Raw genomic sequence first — 21,406 nt, 5'->3', positions numbered from 1 at the left:
GTTGTTCTTTGCAGCAAAATGTCTTGCAGGTCAAAGGGGTTGAATAATTATGATAGCAACTGTGCATACTGTGTAGAGAGAGAGAGAAAGAGAGAGAGATTATTTGGTTAGTTTTTCTAAGGCAAGTTAGCTGGCTTACATAATGTTATACAGCTACAGTAATTCAGAATTTTGTCAGCTTATTTAGGCTATGCAAAGAGTTCTTCCTTTAAATTGATTAAAGACTGTCACTCATTCATCATGATCTAACAAAGTTTTTTTAAATGACTTTGTTAGAAAAAAAGTTATGAGCATGATAGAACGGCTACATGCCTTCATCAGGGTGTCGCAATAATAAAGGCTTTTGAACTTTTCACTACAATTAAAGTGCCTTGGAGTTCTTGCCCTTAAATATATACTATCCCATACAACCAAAGAGCACCGAGATTTCATACCCCATGCAGCACTTCTTTATGCATTCATTGCTTTGAAGTCTTAATACAGTATTTATTCATAATGAATAAAATGTCTTAGTTTTAACATGTTATTTTTGGGTGGAGTTGTTTTTATGAGATTCACCCAACTTTGTTTTCTTTTCTTTAAAGCATGCGGTTAGCGTCAGCAGTGTTGTGGTTAGCGCCATGCGAAGGTGGTAGTGTGGTAATTGGTGTATAATTGTGTGATAGTCATCAGTGCTGTGTGTGTGTTTGTGTGTGTATTAACAACAGGGAAGTGGTCAGAGGGCTTTGCTAGCTCAGCTACTCTCAGAAAAATGGAAAGCTGCAAAACCCTGCAACCAAACCCTGATCCCTCCCACCAATCACATGGTCATTGTGAACTAAAGCTCAGCCCAAGGGGAGACACGGGCACAAACTCCCTCAGCTCACTCATTTGCTTTGTGTCTCTCATTTGGCCTCTCTTTTTGTCTTCATTCCCTCTCGGTCACTTGTTGGAGTTGATATTATGAGCAAAATCACCATGTAGCTGTTTTGTACAGCAGTTTTCTTTCTCAACCAGTTCTTCTACCTTTTTCTTTATTCTACCCTCTTGACATTTCCCTTTCTTTTTGTTTTCTGATTTCTTTAAAATAGCCTTATATCAAGTCAAGTCTGCTTTTTTGTAAATTCTTCCACATCTACAGCACATACATACAGAGAACTGAAATTGTGTTACTTTAAGATCTTGGTGCATACAGATAACAGTAGAGCACTGCAGATGGGTTTTAGTGCTTAGATAACTAGTTCTGGTTTCCCTCTAGCTGCTCTTTTCTAACCTGGTACATTGACCGAAAAGAAAAGTAAAAGGGGTTATTGAGTGGGCAGGTGAAGTGTGCTGCCATGGCAACCACAAGCTCACCTGTTCTTCTGTGTGGGAGGCGTGTGGAACAATTGTTGTGCGTCTCTTGGGGAGATTTGCACAGGAAAATGTACGAGCACTCTGGCCACCCTCAGCGTGGGTCAATTGTTGAGTACACCGATGTAATTTGGAGCTTTGTGACTGAATAGGCCACATGTTGTACAAATATAATAACCTGTTCTAATAATTCAAATAGACAGGGAACATTAAGGAGCAGTGATTATTAAACTTTTAAGTTTTTTCTTGTTTCACAGAATAAAGTAAAACATCATTATATATAATACATTAATATCTATCTATTAATAATGCATAAAATAATCTATTAATGTATAATATAATAATATATAATTTACATATATATGTGACATTTTTATGTTTCAACAAAATGCAAAACTGTGATTCAGCTTACAGTCTTTGTGTATGACTTTATATTAAATATATAAAAAATGGTGTGTATTTGCCGGAAATTCAGCCTAAAGTGATTCTATGTTATATAACCAGGAAGAATAATAGTTGAATTAAAGGTATGCTACAATAATTTTTACAAACATTTAAAAATAATTAGCAATACAATTTTACAGATGTAATAATAATAATAATAATAAATGCTTAATACATTTTTTGGTTGTTTATATATTTATGGAGTGTGATAGACATAAAATTTATGCTAAAATGTATTTTTTTTTAATTGTAAAAAAAAGAAAATAATAATAAGAATAGAACATAATAGAATGTATAATTTGCATACAGTAACAGTGTTTAAGACTTCAAAGGCTTATAATGTTTTAACAAAATACAAAAAAGTGATTCAGTGAACAATTTGCTTGAAATTCAACCCAAATTAATTTATAATTTGTCTTGAATTTGAATTTATATATATACTGTGTATATATAATTACTACAATAAGTAATTATACATTAATTTGTAAAAAATAAATAAATAAAAAATTAGCAATAACATTTTGCTAATCTATTGGTAGTAGTGGTACTACTACTACTACTACTACTACTACTACTAATAATAATAATAACAACAAAATGCTTTATTTGGGTACTTATTCACAAAGCCTGATAAACATAAAAGGTATGAAAAAATTATATATTTTTAAATTGTAACATTTGTAATTTTAATAATAATGATATAAATAAAAATTATAATCCTTATGGACACAATGTATTACAATAATAATGCCTCAGCAGTAATAATAATGCTGATGGACACAAACTAATAGTATGCTATATTTAAATATATACCACTTAATGTTTTGCCAAGTTTTAGAAATAGTTTTATTCAAACGTATTATTAAAAAATATATATTATTTGTTAAAAATGTTTATTTTTATCTATTGCTAATAGCATTATTTTTTATTTTTATATATTTTTTTATGGTTTTGAAGTAGTGCCACTCCAAACAAGCCTTGTTATTCACCTAGAGTAGTGCTGGGCGGCTGTGTTGATGGATTACTTATTGTAATCGTGGGCACATTAACAAGAGAGGTGTGCAGTACAGCGTAGATTTGTTAAATTGTGTGAAATAAGTGCAGATGTGAAATCATACATGGTTGATATGAACCAACACAATTTAGATTCTAGTGCAGTACCTTGAGCATGCCACATTGAGATGGATTTTTTGCTGGTGTTTTCCTCTCGTAGCTTCGGGCTCCTCGCTGCATGGCTGTAGTTCCACTCCCTCACCAGTACAAGCCCTTAGAAATTATGATCAATTGTTGGGCATCCTCCGCACAATCTATAGCCCTGCGTATGCCTAACGATTTCCTGCCAGATTTTAATGTATCTATAGGACAGGTCGATTCCTCCGTGGGAAGAATTCTATATTTTCTTGTGATGAACTACTTAATCATTTGCTTCGGCCACTTGAGTGAGAAAATCTATATTCATTTTCCTTTTGTCTTTTATTGGCCTGCTCTTTTCATGTCATCAAAAAGATGAGGTTAGAGGTGAGCAGATAAATGGCCAGCCATCAGTTTGGCATACTTTGATACTAATTAAAGCTTTCTGGGCCTAATTTACTAGTTCATTAGCCTTCACTGGTGTAGCACTGTGTGGGCGGTTACTTTTGTAAATTGCCAATGAGAGTCAAGACTGCAGGATCTTTATTGGAAGAGCAATTTATTTTTTCTATTATAGTTTTTCTTCCATCCAATTATCACATTTGCTGGATTTCTAAGCCTCTCTTAAAGGGGCAAGCCCATCCAAAAGTGAAAGTTCTGTCATCATTTACTGTACAATTGTCCCAAACCTGCATGACTTGCTTTCTTCTGCAGAATGCAAAATAATATATTTGGAAGACTGTTGGTGACCAAACAGTTTAGCTTCTCATTGACTTCCATTGTATGGGAGAAAAAACTAAACAAAACAATTGGAAGTGGAAGTCAATGGGAACCATTTACTTTATGCAGGTGGACCCATGCATTGGTGTTCCACTGAAGAATGGAAGGTGTACAGGTTGCCGGAATATATATTTCCCCAGTCCTAATACAAATGTCAATTGACCGAATCTCAATCTATTCAGCTTGTATTGTCATTTCTGCTTGTGCGTGCAGAGAGAGATTTATGAAAGCCCAGAGAGGATGGGATAAGACTTAATGTCTTTTTCTATTAAATCTGTCTGATTCACTCTGCAACAAGTCTATGTACATGTGTCAGTAAGAACTCATTCCCGTCAGCTGTTGTTAATCCCCAAATAAATGCTGGAACAGCTAGAAAGCAGGAACTCCTGGCCCACAATGCAACTCTCCTTATTCATCAAAGCTTTTATCTTTCAACGGTTGTTTGAGCGTCACTGTTTTCAACATTTCATGAAAGCACAGCCCGCTTCATTTAGGTAGACTACATTAAGTTCATATAAAATCTGTTTATTTGTGCAGTATCTGGACTGCAGTGACTATTAAAGTAGTGGCATTTCATGGTTTTGTTAGAAAAAGCTACCAGCGTATTATCTTTATGTTGTGAAATTAAACATATTAAACACACACACACACACATACACATACAATAACTGTTATTATAATAATTGTTTTGTATATGGTTTTATATTTGCCAAAAAAAAAAAAAAAATGTATGCAAATTCAGTGACGGGTTTTACAAAACAAGACCAAGAATGTCACTAAATATATCCGTCACTGAATTTGCATACATTTTTTTTTGCTTACTTTTAAAATTTTAAGATATTTTTCTGTGTCAGACTCTTCTGATGTTTGGTGTACATAAACCTAAAGTGTTTCACATTGACCCAAAGCAGAGAAAGATAAAAGATCATTCATAGAGACTAAGGTGCCTATTTCAGCACAGAAACCAATCTTTATATGTTCTCATTGATCAGGTGTTGAGCTGCTTGAGTCTTGCAAAACCATGGAAACTTCACTACAGGTGCTATCGATCCACACTTTGATTTTTCTTTGCTTTTTGTGGGCCTTTTACATAGTCTTTGGCTTCTTCATGGGGGAATTCAGGCTCTTGCAGTTTGTCTTTTTGTTGCAACTTGTAGAAGGAATGGATTTCTTGCTTGAGAAACCTTTGCAGACAGACAAGCATCTAACACACAGTTCTGTGTTTTAAAAAATGTTTTATTCATCCAGCAGTATATTTAGATTAAAACCACCTCAGGGAATTTTGCTCTGTTTTACTAATTCACTTGTCTGTCTGGCAAAAAAATGAAAGCTCACTAATAACCTTCTGTTCCTAGTTATTCATCGGATTTGGCTGGGAAAGTGTCTGTCTTTTAAGCTGATGACGATTTTAAACATTGCTTTGATAAATCAAGATTGAATTCAGAGAGTCAGAGGATTTTGACAAAGCTTGGTTGTTGCCAAATATGACAGAATCTCTTGACTGTTCTCTGTGAAGCCAGAGTTTGTCTGTGAGTGATATTAATCTATTTTTTTTTCTGTCTCGGCATCTGCGCATAGAAGTTATCAGTCTAGATGTTCTGCAAAATCAGTCAACGGTGAAAATCAATAGTAGATTTCATTTAAAGACTAACAGTTTAACACTAATATTGGACATACTTTATATTTAACATGTTCATTTATTTAAAACATGTAAGTTCATATATTTGGAGTAAAGTTGAATTGTACTGATGCATCAGTCATACAGCTCTCCGGACTGCGCGCCTCATGACGAGACCTCATTCACCGAAACAAGAATGAGATGCATTGTAACATAACTATGGCATTAAACTCAGTTAGTGAGGGCTCGTTTCAAATAGTGCACACATACAGGCCATTCAGATTACTTGTTAAAGTGCTTTGAAATAACTTATATCTGCAGATGATGTACGTCTGTTTGTGGATTGAGACTTTGTAATGGCCAAATGTATTTTGCATGCATCACATTGTTATTATAAATCACATTATTATAAGGCACACTATGTGGTGATGACGTAGAAGCACCACGTGAGAACCACTATGGATAAGTTCGCTCTGCCGGCTTGTTATTATTTTGTCTATACCTGTTTTTATACAGTGTATGGTCTTTACTTTATTCGTAACGCCAAGAAAGAGTTAATCTCTCATGAATGAGAAGAGCGCATTGCCGTGTACCAGCCATTAAATGTGTGGGACACCAACTCTGTTTTATATCTCTTTCATTTCATGAATTTAACAAGTTATCCGAATATATATATAAAAAAAATTAAAAATTTTATTTTAAAATATGCATTTGCATTATTATTTATGTATTTTTACAGTATAGTGCCAAAAACAGCTAAGTTAAGACCAGCAAACCAGCTGTTTTATGCTTTTTTTTTTTTTTATCACAACTTATCACAATTCATTGGTGGAAGTATTTTACTACTCTCTGCTCTTATTTGGACAATTTTAACATAGATGTTTTCATTACTGAATATTCGTGAAAACTCTTTTGTGAAAACTCTCGATTTGAATACGTAGCATGTTTTTCTGGTGAGTTCATCAGCTGGCCCTTCAAATGTTAGCCGTGCACGCACAAAGAGCTGGAAAATTAATTATTGATTAAAAACAAAATTTGTAATTTGCTGGTTGGTATCAAAGGCATCCCTGGGCGCACGCGGGGTGGTAGCTGGCGGCGTGTGAGTTCATTTGCACGGAGAGGCGCTCTATAATTCTGCTGACACGCTGCGGTTGATGAGGGGCCGGGCTTGAAGGATGTTGATTGCGGCCTCGGCGCGAAGAATGCTCTTCAGTCCTTTCATCCCTGCTGCTCGCTAATGCAGGACTTTGAAATTGAAATGATGGACAAATATAATACAGTGGCAAATTAGCCCGTTTGCTGTCCCGCTCACACTGGAAACTCTTTGAACAAGCCTCACAAATACAACACATTCAACACCCTCTAAAACCACATCCCTCAGGCATCAAACCTTCCGCCAGCGTTTTCTAAAGGCCCGTGTTTTCATCTTTTTATTTATTTTTTCTTCATGTGGATACAAGCTGTGCCCACTATAGTGCCACCTTAGCATTAATCATCAGTGCCAGGCTCTTTTAGCCACACTGTCCATCTTGCTCATGTTCTGTCTGCTCTCTGACCCTATTAACACGTAGACCACATCACTGTTCACTAAAAAGATGTCAACTGCCATGTGTACCACAGTAATGAGATCAGGGGCCAGTTTGCCTCAAACTACTGTCAGTTTTATATTTTGCTGCTACTTTGTGTTTGAAGACTGCTTGCATTTCTCGTTGTAGATATGCGTCTCTGACACGATTTCATGATAATTTGAAAGACGTTTGGGTATGTCATGTAAATCTAATCTTTTTTTCATCAATTCTGACCTCAAAATCCAATAGTAAATGTCTTTTATTGCCACAACAAACTATATTTTGTGCTAGCTAGGCTAGCTAGTTCTTTTGCTTCTTAGCTTGTTAACATGAACAAACGTTTTGTTGTTATATACAGAGAAGCAAACAAACTTTTAAAAATTTTAATTTATGTTAACTTGAGTCACAAAATGAGGTTTATAATGATAATAAGCAATGCGCTAGCAGGGAAATAAGTTTGGGTGACCAAACATGCCATTTTCCCAGGACACGTCTTGGCCTGGATTTCTATATTGCCTAAAATATCCAGGTTTTGGCTTTGGTTTCCTGTTTTCATAATTAATAAAGGTAATGATCGTTTGACCAATAACATGCAGACATTGTACGTAATTGACCAATCATTGTGCGTGAGAAGTTGGGATCTACAGAGAACGGTCAAAGCGTTGCAAATACGTGCACATATTAGTGTTCGCCTTGAAGCAGCGCTGAGCATACCGAACGGTAGCTTGTCATACAAAAATTGGTCTGCGCAGCGCAAAGAAAGCCAAAACGTCGATATTTTAGGCAATATAGAAATCTTGGCCAGGATGTATTCTGGGAAAATGGCACGTTTGGTCACCCTAAAATAAATAGCATTTCTTACATTTTATATTGTTCTTTGACTCTCTAAACATATTTATGTAAAACTGTGAATCCTCCTGTGTTAAAAAGGTTGGTTTCATATATATATATATATATATATATATATATATATATATATACTGTATATACTGTCTATATATACTGTATATGGATGTGCTTTTATGATTTATCAGATGTGAGTTGGATTTACATACAGTATGACTTATGCAACCTGACTGTAATATGGTGCACATTTCACATAGGATGTATCAAATAGATTTCTTCTTGCTACATATCTGCAAGTATTGTCAAGGAGACAAGGTTAGACTAAAAAGGCATAACACTAAAGAGGAAGAGCAGAGACTGTTGTTTTGAATGGAAGTCAATAGAGGAGATGATTTAATGTGCTGAATAAACTGCTTTTGTGTGGAATCAGCTCTTCACTTAAGTTGACTGCCTGATTGCTAATCTTCAGCAGGTCTGCAATGTGTTTATATTGTGAAAGCTAAAATATTTTTAATTAGCTGCTTTATGAATCACAATTTTGCATAAGGTAAGCTTGATTTGTGTCACTTTAAAGATGTTTGCATTCTGGAGGACAGAGACATTTTATACATTCAGGACCACAAGGGAACATTTTAAAATGCTTTATTTGAAAAACCTTACTCGCGCTACTACACGTACCATACATAGTTTTTTGCATCTTTTTGAATAAATATTGTCTAGATATCATTTGATTATATGCAAATAAAAATAAAAACAAGACATGCAGGTTTACTTTAACCCTAAATGAATGACATTATATACATGTGGTTTTTTTTTTGTTCAGTATCATATTTGGGAAATCTAAATTTTATGGCTGATATTAAACTTGAGGAGAAAAAAAGGAAACACCTCAGTTTTAATCAGAGGCCCAAATGTGCAATTTAGTGCAATTTACATGGCTAAAAAGTAAGACGAATACAGTATGGCAGACTACTTACATGAAATGCATGTAAACATAATTTATTATTCACGCTATTTCTTGCCAAAAAAGTATATATCAGATGACAGAAAGCTTGTAGTAGATGTCATTACATAAAGTTGGCCAAAATAACGAAGTTGTCATTTACACAGAAGCACTATACATTTAGCATATTCTTTAATTTGAGTTAAGTTTATCCTGCTATGTTTAGCTACAGTATAATGAGCTTTAATGTTAAAGTGCTTAAAATAAGAAATGCCTTTGCTCAAAGTAATTTTTAAGAGAAATGAGGTTATCCTCTGTAATTGTTTTAGTACATTAAGCCACATTTAGCTTTTTTCTCTTAAAGTGTTTTAGAATGACCCCTTAAAGGTGGAACCGTAATGACCAACAGAATGAAAACAACCCATATCGCTGCTTCCCTTTTTCTCTCCTACTCCTCCTCCCTCTCTGTGAAACATGAAAATCTGTGCTGGCTGAAATGCAGCAAGTACTATTGCGAATCAGGAATCATTTGCCCCCTGCTAGAAAGAAAGTGCAGGATAGCTAAAGTGACTAGACTGGAAGGGGTGTGAGGGGAAAGAAAAAAGAAAGCAAGCAAGCAGGCGAAACCTGAAGATGACCATCTATGATGCATCAGTGGAATCCCACTGTTAACATCCAGACAGCAAAAGAAAGCAATTCATTTTGCTGTATCGAGGTCTGTAGGAGGAATACGGCATACTGCAGGACAACTAAAATCTGATTTAGTAATATCGCACTGTTGAGATCTTTGACCATGCAGTCATAAATGATTCTGTGATGACTGACATTTTACTGTAGGAACAGATCATTCGTTTTTCAGTGGCAAACTTGCTTCAAACCGTCTCAAAAACTTGATTATGGCAGTGTTAGTGTTCACTCTGTGCGCGCTCACAGAATGAATAATAACTTTAATGCCATCGAGCTCTTCAGTAGAAGAGGCCTTCAAGCTTTCTTTTTTTTTTCACCCACAATCCTCTGGAGCGAGTGTCAAGGGTATATCTGAATACCCTTAATCAAATTGTGCCACCTTTTCCCCCTTTCCGCTCTGCCTGTTGACTCTAGGTCACTTTTTCTGACTCGCTGGACCTGTGATGATATGAATTAATTCCGGATGATTATATTTTATTACTTTATCCCCCTTTTCACCAAATTTATATCCATCAGTCACCCTGAGGCTAGTTTTTTTTTTTTTTTCAGTAACCTCTCTCGTCTGAAAGACAGATTCCTGTGTTTGAAACTCGTATTGCTACATTAAATGGATTCTATGCATAATCCACAACTCCTGGAGCTATGTTAGTGAAAAAATTAAGCTCAAATTCAATCTTAAGTGTCCCACAACAGGCCAAAGAAATTGTGACGCTTTTCACCTTTGTTCTAAAGCTTGTGGAACTCATTATTTGTATGTTATGTTATACAAAGCACACATTTTCTAAGATACATATGTGCAAGTTTAAAGGAGCCCAGTGGTGAACCCTCATGAACTTCCAGGCTTTATGGGACAGTTAGGGATCCAAAAGTTTACATTTGCCAAGAGCAAATTATATGTAAACACATTCTGAATTCAGTTGATGCTTATTTGTAACTTTTTTAAAAAAATTTTTTAAACAAAACCCTAATATACAGTATTGTTCAAAATAATAGCAGTACAATGTGACTAACCAGAATAATCAAGGTTTTTCGTATATTTTTTTATTGCTACGTGGCAAACAAGTTACCAGTAGTAGATTCTCAGAAAACAAATGAGACCCAGCATTCATGATATGCACGCTCTTAAGGCTGTGCAATTGGGCAATTAGTTGAAAGGGGTGTGTTCAAAAAAATAGCAGTGTGGCATTCAATCACCGAGGTCATCAATTTTGTGAAGAAACAGGTGTGAATCAGGTGGCCCCTATTTAAGGATGAAGCCAACACTTGTTGAACATACATTTGAAAGCTGAGGAAAATGGGTCGTTCAAGACATTGTTCAGAAGAACAGCGTACTTTGATTAAAAAGTTGATTAGAGAGGGGAAAACCTATAAAGAGGTGCAAAAAATGATAGGCTGTTCAGCTAAAATGATCTCCAATGCCTTAAAATGGAGAGCAAAACCAGAGAGACGTGGAAGAAAACGGAAGACAACCATCAAAATGGATAGAAGAATAACCAGAATGGCAAAGGCTCAGCCAATGATCACCTCCAGGATGATCAAAGACAGTCTGGAGTTACCTGTAAGTACTGTGACAGTTAGAAGACGTCTGTGTGAAGCTAATCTATTTTCAAGAATCCCCCGCAAAGTCCCTCTGTTAAAAAAAAGGCATGTGCAGAAGAGGTTACAATTTGCCAAAGAACACATCAACTGGCCTAAAGAGAAATGGAGGAACATTTTGTGGACTGATGAGAGTAAAATTGTTCTTTTTGGGTCCAAGGGCCACAGGCAGTTTGTGAGACGACCCCCAAACTCTGAATTCAAGCCACAGTACACAGTGAAGACAGTGAAGCATGGAGGTGCAAGCATCATGATATGGGCATGTTTCTCCTACTATGGTGTTGGGCCTATTTATCGCATACCAGGGATCATGGATCAGTTTGCATATGTTAAAATACTTGAAGAGGTCATGTTGCCCTATGCTGAAGAGGACATGCCCTTGAAATGGTTGTTTCAACAAGACAATGACCCAAAACACACTAGTAAACGGGCAAAGTCTTGGTTCCAAACCAACAAAATTAATGTTATGGAGTGGCCAGCCCAATCTCCAGACCTTAATCCAATTGAGAACTTGTGGGGTGATATCAAAAATGCTGTTTCTGAAGCAAAACCAAGAAATGTGAATGAATTGTGGAATGTTGTTAAAGAATCATGGAGTGGAATAACAGCTGAGAGGTGCCACAAGTTGGTTGACTCCATGCCACACAGATGTCAAGCAGTTTTAAAAAACTGTGGTCATACAACTAAATATTAGTTTAGTGATTCACAGGATTGCTAAATCCCAGAAAAAAAAAATGTTTGTACAAAATAGTTTTGAGTTTGTACAGTCAAAGGTAGACACTGCTATTTTTTTGAACACACCCCTTTCAACTAATTGCCCAATTGCACAGCCTTAAGAGCGTGCATATCATGAATGCTGGGTCTTGTTTGTTTTCTGACAATCTACTGCACCTACTGGTAACTTGTTTGCCACGTAGCAATAAAAAATATACTAAAAACCTTGATTATTCTGGTTAGTCACATTGTACTGCTATTATTTTGAACAATACTGTATAAGTTTGCAAGACTATACATCATGCTGTTTTGTGTATTTATAAAAAAATATATTTTATAAATAAATATGGTAACACGTAGTATAGCATGCTTCTTGTGCATATTTGATGTTTATTAGTGCTTATAAATCACACATTGTGCATGACCATATTCTTTATCCTAAGTCATGTCCAATACCTAAACTACCTAAACTTAACTACATTACTAACTAATAATAAGCAGCAAATTAGGAGTTTGAAGCAAGAGTCATAGTTAATGGTTTGTTAATGGTGAGAATTGGACCTAAAAATAAAGTGTGACCATAAATTTAAATATTGTATTTTTCGGACTATAAGTCGCACTTTTTTTCACAATTTGGCTGGTCCTTCGACTTATAGTCAGGTGCGACTTATCAAAATTAATTTGACATGAACCAAGAGAAATGAACTAAGAGAAAACATTACCATCTACAGCCGCGAGAGTGCGCTCTATGCTGCTCATTTCTCCTGTAGTCTACACTGAAAACATAGAGCGCCATCTCGCTGCTGTAGACGGTAATGTTTTCTCTTGGTTCTTGGTTCTAAATAAATGCGACTTATAGTCCGGTGCGACTTATGTTTTTTTCCTCGTCATGACGTATTTTTGGACTGATGCGACTTATTGTCCGAAAAATACGGTAATTTTATTAATTATTATTTAACATTTATTGCCAGAAAAAAAAAAATTGTGACAAGGTTGCTCTAATATAAAAATAGAAAACAGAACAGCTCTTGAAATATTTTAAAGTCGACAGTCATCTTTTTATGACGTTAAAGCACCTCATTTCACAGACTATATCCAACAAAAACAAACAAAAAAAACCTAGTTTTAAGCCTTATTTTGCAGTCTACCCGTGGGAAGTGTTAATAATGACAAAAGTGAATAAACAAAGCGAATCTCCTAAAAGCGATGTTGTGTTTCTGCACTGTTTATTCACCCATCCATCTACACTGACGGCTTATATTGTAGTGGTAGCAGATGCGAAGCGGGGTTTCTCTGTGAGGAATTGTGTCGTGTTTCTAGCATTCAGTGTCAGGCTCGCAGGCGTTGACTTCCCATGTGGCGGTCGTGTCAAACGAGCATCCACCCCAGTCACACAACAACGCTGTTCTACATGACAGCAGGATGTTGACAGTCTTCACACTTCCCCCATTTTTCCCTGTTTCTTCCACACTGTTTTCAAAGACAAGGAAAAGCAGCATCAAAGATCAATCCGTTATCAAAAAATAATTCTAGCCTTCAATAACACTGCATGATGAATGATGCCTCCCCCCTCCGAGACACTGAAATACAGTACAAAGTGGGCGAATTACATTCCTGTTCACAAGAAACCCATGTGAACATTTGTTCCCCTCAACATGAAAAAAAAAAAAAGTGTGGCCACTTGGTCACAATGAGCTGAAACTCCTGACGGAAATATCAATATCCAGGCCGTGAGCGTGGGAGGATTTTCTCCGAAGGCCCCCGCTGAGAGCAGAGGGGAAAATCGCAGGGACCAAAACGTCATTGCGGTCTCAAATTGTGAGGTGCTGCTCATTAGAGAGAGGGAGAGTGACAGGACTTAAGGGCAGGTAACATTTGCGAGGAAAGATTTCATTAGAAGCTGTCAAAGTCATAACAGTCGACTTGGAGAGATGACAAAGCTCGTAATGAGCCAGATACCCATCAGGGAGTAAAGAGGAGTCTGTAGGACACTAGAGGAATCAGAATTTAGACACTTTGCATCCATCTGAGGAAATGTAATGCACACTTGGCTTTAGTTGGGTATTTGTCAGATGAGTGTTGTTTATATTAATTATAATTTTAATCCCTTTATAATATATATATATGACACATTTTAACCTATGCCTGTAAATCCTTCCTTTGGGGTGCCCAGTAGAGTGCTGCAAATTTTACATTTTACCAATTCTAGTTTAATCTTCTTACATTTACACAGGTCCGAGATATTTTAAACTTAAAAAAAGACACCTTTTTTAAGCTTTTACTTGTCTGAAAGATGTCAGTTTCTGGTTAAATGGGACTATAGAATTTGTTGGGGTCATTAAACATCATTTCAACATATAAGTATAAAAAATCATTTCAAAATGTTGTAAGCTTAGTAATGGTGATACTAAAGTAATGTATTACCAGAGACTAAGTTCCTGAGAAGCTACGCAAACAGCTATCATTACCGCAAATAATGTAAATCCGCATTAGGAAACAACACCAAAGAGGGTAATTCAGTTGTAGAAAAAAATTATACTAATACAAATAATAAAATAAAGCTGTTAAAACGTTATTTAATACTTTTTTTGGGCTGCTACTATGGGGTCAGTGCTAAAAACATTTTCTACAGATCACAGAATCACAAGCAATAGCAGAAAATAAACGCAATATAACATTGAAACTGCAAGTTTTGACCTTTAATCCGTTGGCTCCCATTGAAGTTCACTATATGGAGAAAAACCTTGAATTGAATTTATTTTCGACTGAATAAAGAAAGACATGAACATCTTGGATGACATGGGGATGAGTAAATGATCAGGAAGTTTGTATTCTGGAAGTGAAGCAATCCTTTAAAAATACAGGCCGGTAAGGTTGCAGGTTGAAATCCATCATCCTTGATCGTGGCGTTTTACACCAGGTTGCTCCAGAGAGACTGACCCTGTGTACCATCACATGGTGCAGATCTATAACAGTTTCATGGTCCACGTAGTATTTGCTCTGCCAAACACTAGAAAATGGTCGAATGGTACCTCATAAGACACTGTTTTGGCCAACATCTAAGACAATTTCATTCGCAGATAAGGCAAACCCAGAATTAAATGTTTATTCCTAGTGAAATGTCAATTGTACATGTATCCTGACTGCTGAAACATGTTGATAGAATGTGTTTCCATCTAATTAGAAATGCACTGCTTCACCCAATTGTATCTTTTTGTTTGTGTGTTGATTAAAGTTTTGCGCCATTAACTTAGCAACATATTGGAATCCACTGAGAGCATACAGTCAAACAGCCCACTGTGCATTGGAACTGAGCCATTCTGTTCTATCTAATACTCTAAAAAACACTAAGACGTGACTTACTTTATGTAACGTTATACTGTAGGTTGTAGAGTGACAGTTGGCATAGGCTGAGGTTAATTTTAATATAATATAGTAGTGGTACAAAGCGTTGACTACCCTAAAGTGTCTAATGCCTTCTGAAGTGAAGTGAAGTGACATTCAGCCAAGTATGGTGACCCATACTCAGAATTTGTGCTCTGCATTTAACCCATCCGAAATGCACACACACAGAGCAGTGAACACAAACACACACACTGTGAGCACACACCCGGAGCAGTGGGCAGCCATTTATGCTGCGGCGCCCGGGGAGCAGTTGGGGGTTCGATGCCTTGCTCAAGGGCACCTAAGTCGTGGTATTGAAGGTGGAGAGAGAGCTGTTCATGCACTCCCCCCACCCACAATTCCGTCCGGCCCGAGACTAGAACTCACAACCCTTCGATTGGGAGTCCAACCCTCTAACCATTAGGCCACGACTTCCCCTGACCAACTGATCTTTCTTTTTCCTCTCTCTTAAGTAAAGGGGAGGGCTGCTAAAGCTTTTAGCTACATGATGCATGTTTTCTAGCCTAGGGCTTGTTTAGCCAGGATTTGTGCGAATCCTTGTACTAGGCAGGGATCGGAGAAAGCACTCATATCACTTTCTGCCCTGGTATACATCCCCAAGTGTGGCTAGAGGATGTTTTCCTTTGAGAGAGTTCTCAGCTTGCTCTTCTGTCTGTCTGTGCTACAGAAAAACAGATGAGAAATAAAAAAGAATCTAGATCTAAGTGCTTGTGTTTCATGACATCAATGGCAGGCACAACCAAAAGCATCGAAACAACAACTTAGGGAAGAACAGCAAAGCAGGATGGCTTGTCTAGCTTGTTTGTTTACTCTAGTTTTTGAAAGCGTTTCTGTCAGTGGACAGTGTGTTTTAAGTTGAGAGACTTTCGTTCCACACGTCTGAGAGTGAATCTCACAAAACTTTAGTTTAGTAGTATGTCATACATTTTTTTTCTTCTTAAAAATAACATGCATTCAATACTTATTTACAATAAGAATAGTAACAAATAGAAAAGCAATAGTAAAGTAATTTTTTGTGTGCATGACAAATAAGCACATATTTAACATATATTTTATTTACATGAGTGAGAAAAGGAGAAGTGTCCTTACTGTACAGTATATTAGACAGTATAGTATATGTGGGCTTTGTTTTATATAAAAATGGAAATATATAGTCATCAATTTATTTTATTTATTTATTTATTCATCTTTTGATTTTGGGGTGAACATTTATACAAAACATGTTTGTTTGAGATCCACGCCCATTTAAACATAAAAAAATTGGACTGCTTTTCTGTCTAAATCAGTGTATTTTAGGTGATAGTGACTTTCTCACAGGTATTTTCCTGCTGGAATCTATCTGTGAAAAAAAAAAAAAAAAAAAAAAAAAAAAACACCAACAATAAAACATATCTTTTCTAGGCCTTTCAGTGGGTAAATTACCCAGGCTCATAAAGTCAAATGTTTTCCCAGCAGAGCACACATACATCTTCCTAAGATCTCGGCCAAGTGTGTGATTACACTCATCAGAGCTTATTGCGTTCTGCCATGCAGGGCACAGTCAAAACTCGTGATACTAATATGCTTTTTGGCCGTCTTTTCCTGTTACATTTACACTGGGATCGACGCGGAGACCGTCTCGTCAGATGCCGGTGATACTGCTGATTCTCCTTATGGCTCCTTAATGAGCATTGACCCTCAGAGGAGCGTCTGGAGGGGTGGGGGGTGATGAGGGCTTGCTCCGAGATGTCAATGTGCTCAATCTCAACTGAGTCCACCTCTGAGCATCGATTACTCAGTCAGCATCCCGGAGTCCCGGCGGTCGGGTGTATCCTACCGGAGCACTGCATTAAACAGTGGCCGGCCATGAAGTAGCAGTTTATCAGTCAGAGGTGAATAGCGATCGATACAGGCATAAGGATGGATATGGAAATGCTTTTGTAGGCAGAGCCAGCAAGTCAGAGGCAGTTGAACGATGATAAATCAATCTAGCGTGTTATGACAGTGAAAGAGCGCATGCTTGTGTGCGTGTCGCTTCTTACTGGACACACGATTGGCTTGCAGTAGCTGTGGTCACGCAGTGGATTTGTGCCTTTGATCAGCAGACTGAAACCGGGCGGAGAGAGAAAGAAAGAGACAGGGACTGAGGTGAACCCAGCTGTAGAGGTCACACAGAGGGTTCTGGCGGGGGCCGTGACCCCTCTCAGGGATGTAGTGACAGGCTGCTGAAGGGAATAAATGCCCTTTGCCGCCTTAAAACATTTCCAGGCTTCAAGAGAACAGATGCACGTGTGGTCTAAATAAAAGCTTGGCTCATAATGGATTGAGTTGATGAGATATAAACACAGACATCCTGCCATTACAGAATGAGAAGGGCTTTTACATGGTGAGTTGATTATGTTTTAAAAAAATGCAGATAAACTTTGCTTTCAAACTCTTATTCAGGGAACATAAGTGCATATTTGTGGAAAGCCGCTCTCTTGGTGTTCCTCCGTTTCTCCGTGCTCTAAAAGTCTAACCTGAAGTATTCGAATTTCAGAAATTAATTTGGCCCAAAACACTTAGTATGTGGATTCGGTTTTGTGAAGAACCAAAGTCAAAAACATTTGTCATCTTTTTCTCCCATAAAAACTGTGACACACCAACCCGATGTAAAATAACTAACGCCGACTTATCTCACGTCACCTGCATCTGGGCCAAAAAGTTGTGCTTTAACACAGTCAACAGCCAACTAACATTTGCGTTCTGTGCCTGCTTGAGAAATGACTGTTTATACCAGCAGGTGGCGATAGTCTGTATTTGTTGTTCAAAGCCTAAACTAAGACTTACAGATATACAAATTGGGCCATTTTTGTTTTAAATAAATCAAAGGTATGTCAGTATACTTAAACCAACATGCTATATGGACTAGTGTCTGTGAATATTAAGCACCCAAAACACTATTTAAATAGGAATTCTGCATGTTCTGGATGTCACTGTGTGAAGGAATGGTGCAGAAGTACGGTTTCCGTTACTACACACATACTGAAGTGTGCGTGACACCAGTGGTGTTTTTAGCCTCTGCCATCTCACTATCTGAGTATATGAACACATGAACATGATCTCTAGAACTGCTATGAGAGTCACTTCATTAGCATTGTACAGTTTATTTTTAGAAAACCTATACAAACAGAAACCTAAAGCAACCTATCAAAATAAAAGATCAGTTTAACTTGAAGAAACTGTAACATAAATATATGCAATACTACTAGTACTGTTACTACTACATCTAATGAAATTATTATTTAAAAAATATTTGTAAAGGAATATTTATAATATATTTGCCAGAATTTATTTACCATAATGCAATGCACAACACAGTATTTCTGGGGAAATAAATAACACAAATAATTATATTAATACATTTAAAAATAATTATAAAATCAGTTAATTAGAGACTATTTTGATTTTTGAAATTTATGAAACCATTGAAATGGAATCCAGAAAATATAATTGCTGTTAAACTGTGTAATCTTCATGTTTGTCTTATTTAATCATTAAAACAGAATCTAGAAAAGATAAAAATAGGGGGAAAAAATCAACTGATTTCATAGAGCCCTAATTTTCTAATATGAGTCACGTTGATCCATTGGTCTTAATATTCTTCATTCCAGACAGCTAAGACTGGTATGTAAATATCATTTTTATTAATATTTTTACATATTGAAATGCTCAGGTAAGACAAACATGTAAAATTAGGGTATATTTACCTGAAAACGAGTTTTTCTTTGTGTTTTTGAAATGTTTCAAATACAGGTGACAAAGTGGTAAAAACGATCCCTGTTAACACCAATCCGCAAAAATTACTAAAAAGGTTGCATTAAAGAAATTCTACGTGTCTACACACACACACACACACACACACACACACACACATATATATATATATATAGACTGAACATGTAAAAATAACACGTAATACATTTTGCATGCCATTTTTCACTAATTCAAGTTTTTTTTTTTTTTTTTTTTAGTTTACACAGAGGCATTAACTGTATCATTTTCAAAAGCTTTGAAACCTGTTTTCGAAAGTTTGCGTTACCCGGCCCCTAAAACATAAATGAACAGCCAAGATACATTAAAAGTAAAAAAAAAAAAATTATGTAAAAGCGTTGTATAAAAGCCCCCTTAGAAGAGCAGTGTGCAAGTGCCCTCTTAACTTCATCGTTTTTAGCTTTCGTTTTCCGTCTCATGCCCTGGTTCGCTAAGCTGAATAGCCAATCAGAGTGAGCTTTCTTACTAACCACCTGACACAGATTCAACATGCTTAATCGGCCGAAAAGCCCCCGACAGGGTCCAACTAGTGCCAATGGTGTGTAACACACCGCTTAAACTGTGCTTACTGACGTGTTGGCTTTGTGTGTCACAGTCATAGGAGAACATTTACTTCTAGTAAATAAAATGCATTTTATTGTTGATATTATTCTGTAGAGTCTTATTTTGACCATTTTTTACCCATCGGATAGAAACACTGAGTTTCCATTGTGACATTTTGAGATCCAGAGAAAGTCAGTCTTCGCAAACATGTTTTGGACTGATGGCGAGATTAACTCTAAGCCATGCCTCACTCAGGCCTGATCTCTGCCTTTGCCTGTCTGCTTGCTCCATTCACCCCTGGCCCTCGTGTCAGCTGGAGTCTAGGTGGCGCTCAAATTCTCCACCCTGTATAATGAAGACTGCTCCCAAAACAATTATCTACTGCTAAAAATCGGTCTGTGTAATAAGCCACAGAACTATGAGGCTTCAAGACAGGGATATTGAGGTCATTTTCATTATAGTTGATGTTATTGTGCAAGCTTATTTGTGGTAGGGATTTAGGATTTAGTCAATTGTTGGTCTGGACTTGCTATTTATTAAATTATTTTTTTCTTAGCAGGGCTGATTAGTGTGATTAAAACATTTTAAAGGATTTCTATTTTATGCCGCTGGGTCAACTTCAGTGAAAGTGTTATTATTATTATTTAAACTTACTCTCTTAAGTATAATTTATTAAACAAATAAATGAAATTCATGAATGACTTTGTGTACACACACACACACACACACACACACACACACACACACAATCATTTATCCTATGTTTGTTACTGAATTTGACCCAGTATTTTGTTTAAATGCAAATCAATTTGCAAGCTATTTGTATTAGCTTTCTGTGATGACAATGAATGTACTTTTAATCTAATCAAATGTTTTACCCCCCCAACACACACACTTTCTCCATTTATTTTTGTGCACGCAGGGCATTGATTGACCTGATCCAGTGCACTGAATATTTATCTGCTGTGATTAACCTGTTTTTATATGCAAATGCACAATGTTTGTTTCTTTTTCAGAGAAAATCTGAGAAGAACAGCCTTAAATATTAACAATGTTTTTATTCAAAACAGCAGCTGTCGTTTTCAACCTATTTTTGGAGTTACAAAGGTTTTGGCCCAGACCAGGAAACACAGAGCTTCACCAAAATAAAATGGACGCAATGCAGCGCACGGCCCTCTCCATTCCCCTGTGTGGTCCATTAGAATGTGTGGGTCATGAGTTTTGGCCCCAGCTGTCTGATTAAATGGACAGATTGACTTTTGGCTGAGAGAGCTGCTTCATCCCCTAGCCCTCCTACCCCTCTCTCTCTCTCTTTCTCTCTCTCTCTCTCTCTCTCTCTCACACACACACACACACACACACACACTATACACACCCCTGCATGTGTACCGAGGTCTTTGGCTTGGTGTTGGCTTCCTGCATGCACGAGTTCATCTATGTTTGTTGTATGTCTGCGTGTGTGAGTGTTTCCTGCATTCTTGAGTCAGAAACTATATCACTGAAAACAATAAGCAAGAAAACAGTATTAATCTTCACCGGCCTCTGACTTGCGTTGTTATTTCTGCTGTGCCTCTGCATTATTTTGCAGACTAAAAAGCAACCGGTGATCATATAGATTCTTGTTTATACTTGCAAACATAGTCTTTTCATAATTGGCTGCTTCCTTTAATAAATCAGGTATTATCTGTTTACCCACAGGTGTAAAATAACAATGCAATGCTTTGGCTGTTGAATGCGTTTGGAAGATGCTGTGCATTATTGCAAAAAGAGAAACATGTTAAAATTGAATCGTTAACCCTGTGAAAAAAAACTGCATTGGTCCCCTTGATAATCAGGCGAGAAATATTTTTGACTTGAAAATGAATATCTTGTTTTGTACTGTTACATGAATCAGTAAGGCAATAAGAAGTTTATTTTCTGTCTTACAAGTTTGTAAACATCTAAACATATTTATTTAGTTAAAATTTTTAGCTTAGATCTTCCCTTCTGATTTTTTTTCTTTCTTTT

General features: G+C 36.7%; 1 protein-coding gene across 3 annotated transcripts in view; it reads left to right on the top strand.

Moving 5' to 3' along the window:
* The window catches only part of nlgn1 (neuroligin 1), a 258,323-nt gene that overhangs the window by 114,876 nt on the left and 122,041 nt on the right, over positions 1–21,406 (top strand). The gene's annotated exons all lie outside the window — the stretch shown is intronic.

The sequence above is a fragment of the Carassius gibelio genome, chromosome B11 (genome assembly GCF_023724105.1).
Source record: "Carassius gibelio isolate Cgi1373 ecotype wild population from Czech Republic chromosome B11, carGib1.2-hapl.c, whole genome shotgun sequence".
NCBI classification, from domain to species: domain Eukaryota; kingdom Metazoa; phylum Chordata; class Actinopteri; order Cypriniformes; family Cyprinidae; genus Carassius; species Carassius gibelio.
This window is presented reverse-complemented; position numbering and strand designations above follow the sequence as displayed.